Below are 7,456 nucleotides of genomic sequence, written 5' to 3' on the forward strand. Positions count from 1 at the left end.
TCTCATAAAATAGATTAAGGGAATTCAATTAATGAAAACACATTGGTATATTTAAATTACAGTAACAGGTAGAACCATCCCTTTGTCTCATTGTCTCAAAATCATCCTAGCATCTGGGAGATTAAGCCGGGTGGGGGTTAAAACACCAGGTGCAGATAACCACAATATGAACACAAAATGGCTTGTGATGCCCCCCCATCTGCATAGAAGGGGTGGAACCAGTCATTATTTTTAGTGTCCGCTACAGTATATAAGAACCACAATTTTCTATAAAGGTTAGACTCTCCGTCCAACGACCAGCCTCACTATTGCAGTAATTAAATCCATATTAAACAAAGATGATTGTTTGAAGAAATGACAAAGTGTCTCTCTTACTTGATAAGAATATTCCACAACAATATTTGGCGACCCAGATGGGACTCCAAACCGCATCTGCTGACTGCTCCTGAGGACCTGGGTTTAACCGTGCACAGGGCCACACCAATTGCCTCAAGGAAACCACTGAAGGAGAAGCCAGGGCCCTGTCTAAGATCTGAAGGAGGGTGTCAGACGGGTGGTTACGGTGTTCCAAACAGAGACAGATAAATAGAGTGACACTGGCATTTCTTGAAATCAATTATACATTTTTGTTGAGAAAATTTAGTTCTGAGGGAGCTGCCATCTGACATTAACATCCAGAATCTGTGTGAACTGGATGAATCCAGAATCTGTGTGAACTGGATGAAAACTAGAATCTGTGTGAACTGGATGAAACTAGAATCTGTGTGAACTAGTTAAGACTTCGAAGCTTTGGAAACTAGAATCTGTGTAGTTAAGACTTTAAAGCAAAAAGTTCTGTGTGGGCTACAGCCCTGTGTGGACTGAGAAACGCACTATAGAAATATTAGATAATGCATTACAATGATACAGTATAAGATAGTAAGGTGCACTTGTAATTGTAACCTCTTAAAGCTAGGGGGCACTATTTTTATGTTTGGAAAAATAACGTTCCCAAAGTAAACTGCCTATTTCTCAGGACCAGATGCTAGAATATGCATATAATTGACAGATTAGGATAGAAAACACTCTAAAGTTTCCAAAACTGTCAAAATATTGTCTGTGCATGTAACAGAACTGATATTGCAGGCGAAACCCTGAGTAAAATCCAATCAGGAAGTGCCTCTTATTTTGAAACCCTTCTGTTCCTATGCATGCCTATCCTCCATTTAAAGGGATATCAACCAGATTCCTTCTTCTCTGGCTTCCCTAAGGTGTCAACAGTCTTTAGACATAGTTTCAGGCTCTTATTTTGACAAATTAAGGCTCACATTGCATAAGTGGATAGGTGGGGGCTCTCAGAGTGAGTTTTTGCGCTACAGAGTAAAGCCGCCATTGTTCCTCCCGCTGTTATTGAAAAACCTACACACTCGGTTGATATATTATTGAATATATATTTTAAAAACTACCCGAGGAATGATTATAAAAAACGTTTGACATGTTTCTGTGGACATTATGAAGACTATTTGGAATTTCCTTCTGCGTTGTCATGACCGCTCTTTCCTGTGGATTTCTGAACACATAACGCAACAAACCAACGTCGGTATTTTGGGTATAAAAATCATCTTTATGGAACAAAAGGAACATTTGTTGTGTAACTGGGAGTCTCGTGGGTGAAAACATCCGAAGATCATCAAAGGTAAACGGTTAATTTGATTTGCTTTTCTGATTTTTGTGACCAAGCTTCCTGATGCTAAGTGTACATAATGCTATGCTAGGCTATCGATAAACTTACATAAACGCTTGGATTGCTTTCGCTGTAAAGCATAATTTCAAAATCTGAGATGACAGGTGGATTAACAAAAGGCTAAGCTGTGTTTTGCAATATTGCACTTGTGATTTCATGAATGTGAATATTTTTTAGGAGCTGACGCTATCCTATGCTATTCAGCGGTTGCTGAAGAAAATGATCCCGCGACAGGGATGGGTAGCGTCAGGAAGTTAAGATACAAATTCATTGCTTTAACTAATTATGACAAATGTTAAGAAAATGTTGAGCAATGTTATAAAGTAATGACTTTTCAAATAAAGTTGTGTTGTATGTTATGTTGGCTGACGCTATCCTTATGAATAGCACATCATTGCATCAAACTTGCTAGTATATTAACTATATGCTATCCAACTACCCAACATTTGTTGACTTGATTATTAACATCACTCTCAGCTTAGCTAAATTATATAGTCGTTGTACATTCTCAATGGATGCTTTGTAAATTTGCTCTGGTTATTTGTTTGGATTTCAGGGCACTCGTCTGAATGTACCAGAGCGCAGAATAACTGATGAATTTATGAACACTCAACACCCATTGAATATGGCCGGTGCCAGTAAATGTCAGGGAAAAGAACGCAATTCAATTATTGCCAGCAGCACAGTTAGTCAGAAACACTTTGAATAACATGACAAAATTCTAACCAGCTCTGCTAGGGTGAGTAGAAGGGTCAGAGTGAGGATGTGTTCTCTTATTTATGTCTGAAAGTAGCTAGCAAGCTGGCTAACTTTAGCCAGTTAGCTTGGGTGCTTTACTGCCTTTGTGAGATCAGAGAGCTTGGATCAACCCTGCTTCTTGGACGATTTTGGGGTTGAATAATCCTTCTAAGAATCAAGGACAGTGGATATTAGGTAACATTAAAATTGGCAGTATATATGGGCGAGAGCACGAATTATGTTTACATATAGTCAAACTTTATATCACGCATTTAAACAATCACTAAAGGGTGTAAATTTGAGAGTTCTGTGTTGATACAAAATGTAGCGAATTTGTTACTGCCGTAAAAAGACGAAAAAAATCATATGCCAAACATCACCACATTAGTAAACTATTTGGTAGAGCAGGGTCACAAGGCATCATATGGGAAAGTACAAGCAGAAAAACAAGAAATAACATAGTAAAGTGGCATAAGTGTGAACAGAAGTTATTGTGTTTGTTTTGACTATAATAACAAAAAAATCATTGTTCACCTGATAAAGTAACGTGAGTAAAAAGGCATAGGTAGAGTATGGTAGAGATTGTAGAGGGCTTTCCGAGTTGAAAGAAATAGAGATGTAGACTAGTGAAGGTAACAAAGGAAAGTAAATTAGTTGGAAATTAAGAATTTTGAATTTGAATTGCATGGACTGATTAAGATGTAGCAAACTATAAACTAAACTAAATGTTTATTTCTCTCCATTTGAGATGTTTCCAAGACTGTTGTCTTGGAAGAACAATTAGTGAAATTCTGCAGTTTTAGAAAGTATAAAGGTACCTGATTTTGACAAATTTAGTTACATTATGAATATCTGTTAGTGTTTAACCTCTCTAGGGGGTGTGGGACGATACCATCCCACCTGGCCAACATCCTGTGAAATTGCAGAGTGCGAAATTCAAAAATACACAATTCAAATAGTTAACAGTCTTGAAAATATATGTGTTATATATCAAAATAAAGCTTAACTAAAGCTTAACCGTGTCAGATTTCAAAAAGGCTTTACGGCGAAAACAAACCATGTGATTATCTGAGGACAGCACTCAGCACACAAAATATTACGTACAGTTACCAGCCAAGTAGATTAGTCACGAAAGTCAGAAATAGCAATAAAAGTAATCACTTAACTTTGATGATCTTCATATGGCTGCACTCACAAGACTCCATGTTACACAATAAATGTTTGTTTTGTTCGATAAAGTCCCTCTTTATATCCAAAAACCTCAATTTTGTTGGCATGTTTTGTTCAGTAATCCAATGGCTCAAATGCGATCACAAGAGGCAGACGAAAATTCAAAATAGTATCCGTAAAGTTCGTAGAAACATGTCAAACGATGTTCCTAATCAATCCTCAGGTTGTTTTTAGCCTAAATAATCGATAATATTTCAACCGGACAAAAGCTTTGTCAATATAAAAAGAAAACAAGAAAGGCGTGCTCTCGGTCGTGCGCAGTAACCAATGTCTAAAGACTGTTCACAACTAGTGGAAGCCATAGGGAACGGAATATGGGTCCTATCCCTTTAAATGGTGGATAGGCTTTCATTGGAAAAACAGCCTTTTCAAGGTAATGGCACTTCCTGGATGGATTTCCTTCAGGTTTTCGCCTGCGATTTCAATTCCGTTATACTCATAGACATCATTGTAACAGTTTTAGAAACTTTGGAGTGTTTTCTATCCAACTCTACTAATTATGTGCATATCCTAGCTTCTGGGCCTGAGTATCAGGTAGTTTACTTTGGGCGCACTTTTCATCCAGAGGTGAAAATATTTCCCCCTAACCTAGTGAAGTTAAATACCATGTCTGATTTATTGTGAGTTTTATTGGGTTTTTCATGTGGTTTTATTGAGGGTATGTTTATTGGTGTATGTTTCTTATAAACAATTCCTGTTGTACTGAAGTTGAAAACATTGCAAGCTCCGGTTCACCCGACCTGGAGTTTTGGGTGCTAAAATGCCGATCCCACTATGTGCCAAGGGAATTCACATGTGTTATTATCACAACTGTGTGCATACCACCACAAGCAAACACAGTACTCAGCGAACTGTAAAAGATCATTAGCCAGCAAAAATCTTTTCACCCGGAATCAGTCTTTATTGTCACGGGTGACTTTAACTAAGACTTTCTAAAACATTTTCCCAAAATATCTCCAACATTGTATTCTTCCTTACAAGAGGATCCCCCATGCTTGACCATGCATACACAAACATCTGCGATGCATACAAAGTCATCCCCCACCCCCACTTTGGCTAATCAGATCACATCTCTCTGTTCCTACTCCCCGCCTACAAGTAGCAACACAGGGGCCCCCCAGGGGTGTGTCATCTGCTTTACTTCCTGTTTATCCACGACTGCGTGGCTTTGCAAGACACCAACTCTATCATCAAGTTTGCTGACAACACCACGTTTGAAGGCCTGATAAACAACATTGATGAGTCAGCCTATAGGGAGAAGGTAAGTGAACTGGTATTGTTGTGTCATGACAGCAACCTCTCCCTCAACATCAGCAAAACAAAGGAGTTGATTGTGACTTCAGAAAGCAGAGGAGGGACATGCCCCGATCCACATCAATGGGACTGTAGTAGAGATAGTCACAAGTTTTAAGTTCCTCTGCATCCACATAACTGAGGACTTGTCATGGACCAACAACACCACCACTCTTGTCAAAGGGTGCAACAGTGCTGCCTGTCGAGTGGCGCAGTGGTCTAAGGCACTGCATTGCGATGCTTGCTGTGCCACTAGGGATTCTGGGTCGAGTCCAGGCTCTGTTGAACCGGCAGCGACCAGAAGACCCATGGGGCAGCGCACAATTGGCCCAGCGTCGTCCTGGTTAGGGGAGGGTGTGACCGGCAGGGATGTTGCACTAGCAACTTCTGTGGTGGGCTGGGCACAGTGCACACTGACACAGTCGCCAAGTGTACAGTGTTTCCTCTGACACGTTGACTTCCGGGTTAAGTTGGCATTCTGTCAAGAAGCAGTGCGGCTTGGTTGGGTTGTGTTTCGGAGGATGCACGGCTCTCGACCTTCGCCTCTCCCAAGTCTGTACGTGAGTTGCAGCGATGAGACAAGACTGTAACTACCAATTGGATACCACGAAATTGTGGCGAAAAAGGGTTAAAAAAAAGGGAGCAACATCATCTCTACTTCCTAAGGCGGCTGAAGAAATTTGGCATGCCGCTCCGGGTCCTCTCCAAATACTACCCACTGCACCATCGAGAGCGTCCTGACCGGAGGCATCACGGCTTGGTACAGGAATTTATCCGTCCATGACCGCAAGGCCCTCCAGCGGGTGGTGAAGGCACGCAGCATCATCAAGGACCCCACACACCCCTGCCATGAGCTGTCCTCTCACTTATCATTGGGCAGACGGTATCGGAGCATGAGGTCTGATATCAACAGGCTCAGAGACTGTCTATCTACAAGCCATCAGATTGCTGAACACTTGAACTGGACTGACCACCTGCTCTGATTCACAGCACCTTATCAAATGAAATCAAATTGTATTGGTCTCATACACGTGTCTAGCAGATGTAATTGCAGGTGATGTGAAATGCTTGTGTTTCTAGCTCATGACAGTGCAGTAATATCTAACACGTAATGTCTAACAATGCTCTCAATTGTGCATCTGTAATAGTTTGTGATGGTTTTAGGTGCCAAGCCAAATTTCTTCAGCCTCCTGAGGTTGAAGAGGCACTGTTGCACCTTCTTCACCACACAAAAAAGGGAGCAACATCATCTCTACTTCCTAAGGCGGCTGAAGAAATTTGGCATGCCGCTCCGGGTCCTCTCCAAATACTACCCACTGCACCATCGAGAGCGTCCTGACCGGAGGCATCACGGCTTGGTACAGGAATTTATCCGTCCATGACCGCAAGGCCCTCCAGCGGGTGGTGAAGGCACGCAGCATCATCAAGGACCCCACACACCCCTGCCATGAGCTGTCCTCTCACTTATCATTGGGCAGACGGTATCGGAGCATGAGGTCTGATATCAACAGGCTCAGAGACTGTCTATCTACAAGCCATCAGATTGCTGAACACTTGAACTGGACTGACCACCTGCTCTGATTCACAGCACCTTATCAAATGAAATCAAATTGTATTGGTCTCATACACGTGTCTAGCAGATGTAATTGCAGGTGATGTGAAATGCTTGTGTTTCTAGCTCATGACAGTGCAGTAATATCTAACACGTAATGTCTAACAATGCTCTCAATTGTGCATCTGTAATAGTTTGTGATGGTTTTAGGTGCCAAGCCAAATTTCTTCAGCCTCCTGAGGTTGAAGAGGCACTGTTGCACCTTCTTCACCACACTTTCTGTGTGGGTAGACCATTTCAGTTTGTCAGTGATGTGTACGCTGAGGAACTTGAAGCTTTCCACCTTCTCCACTGCGGTCCCGTCGTTGTGGATAGTGGGGTGCTCCCTCCGTTGTTTCCTGAAGTCCACGAGATTCTCCTTTGTTTTGTTGACGTTGAGTGAAAGGTTATTTTCCTGGCACCACACTCACAGAACCCTCACCTGCTCCCTGTAAGCTGTCTCGTCATTGTTGGTAATCAAGCCTACTACAATTGTGTCGTCTGCAAACTTGCTGATTGATTTGCAGGCGTGCTTGGCCACACAGTCATGGGTGAATAGGGAGTACAGGAGAAGGCTGAGCACGCACCCTTGTGGTGCCCCAGTGTTGAGGATCAGCAAAGTGGAGGTGTTGTTTCCTACATTCACCACCTGGGGGCGGCCTGTCAGGATATCCAGGACCCAGTTGCACAGGGCAGGATTCAGACCCAGGGCCTCGAGCTTAATGATGAGCTTGGAGTGTACTATGGTGTTGAATGCTGAGCTATAGTCAATGAACAGTATTCTTACGTAGGTATTCTTCTTGTCCAGATGGGATAGGGCAGTGTGCAGTGTGATGGTAATTGTATCGTCTGTGGATCTATTGGGGCGGTAAGCAAATTGA

The sequence above is a fragment of the Oncorhynchus clarkii genome, chromosome 20 (assembly GCF_045791955.1).
Source record: "Oncorhynchus clarkii lewisi isolate Uvic-CL-2024 chromosome 20, UVic_Ocla_1.0, whole genome shotgun sequence".
NCBI lineage: Eukaryota > Metazoa > Chordata > Actinopteri > Salmoniformes > Salmonidae > Oncorhynchus > Oncorhynchus clarkii.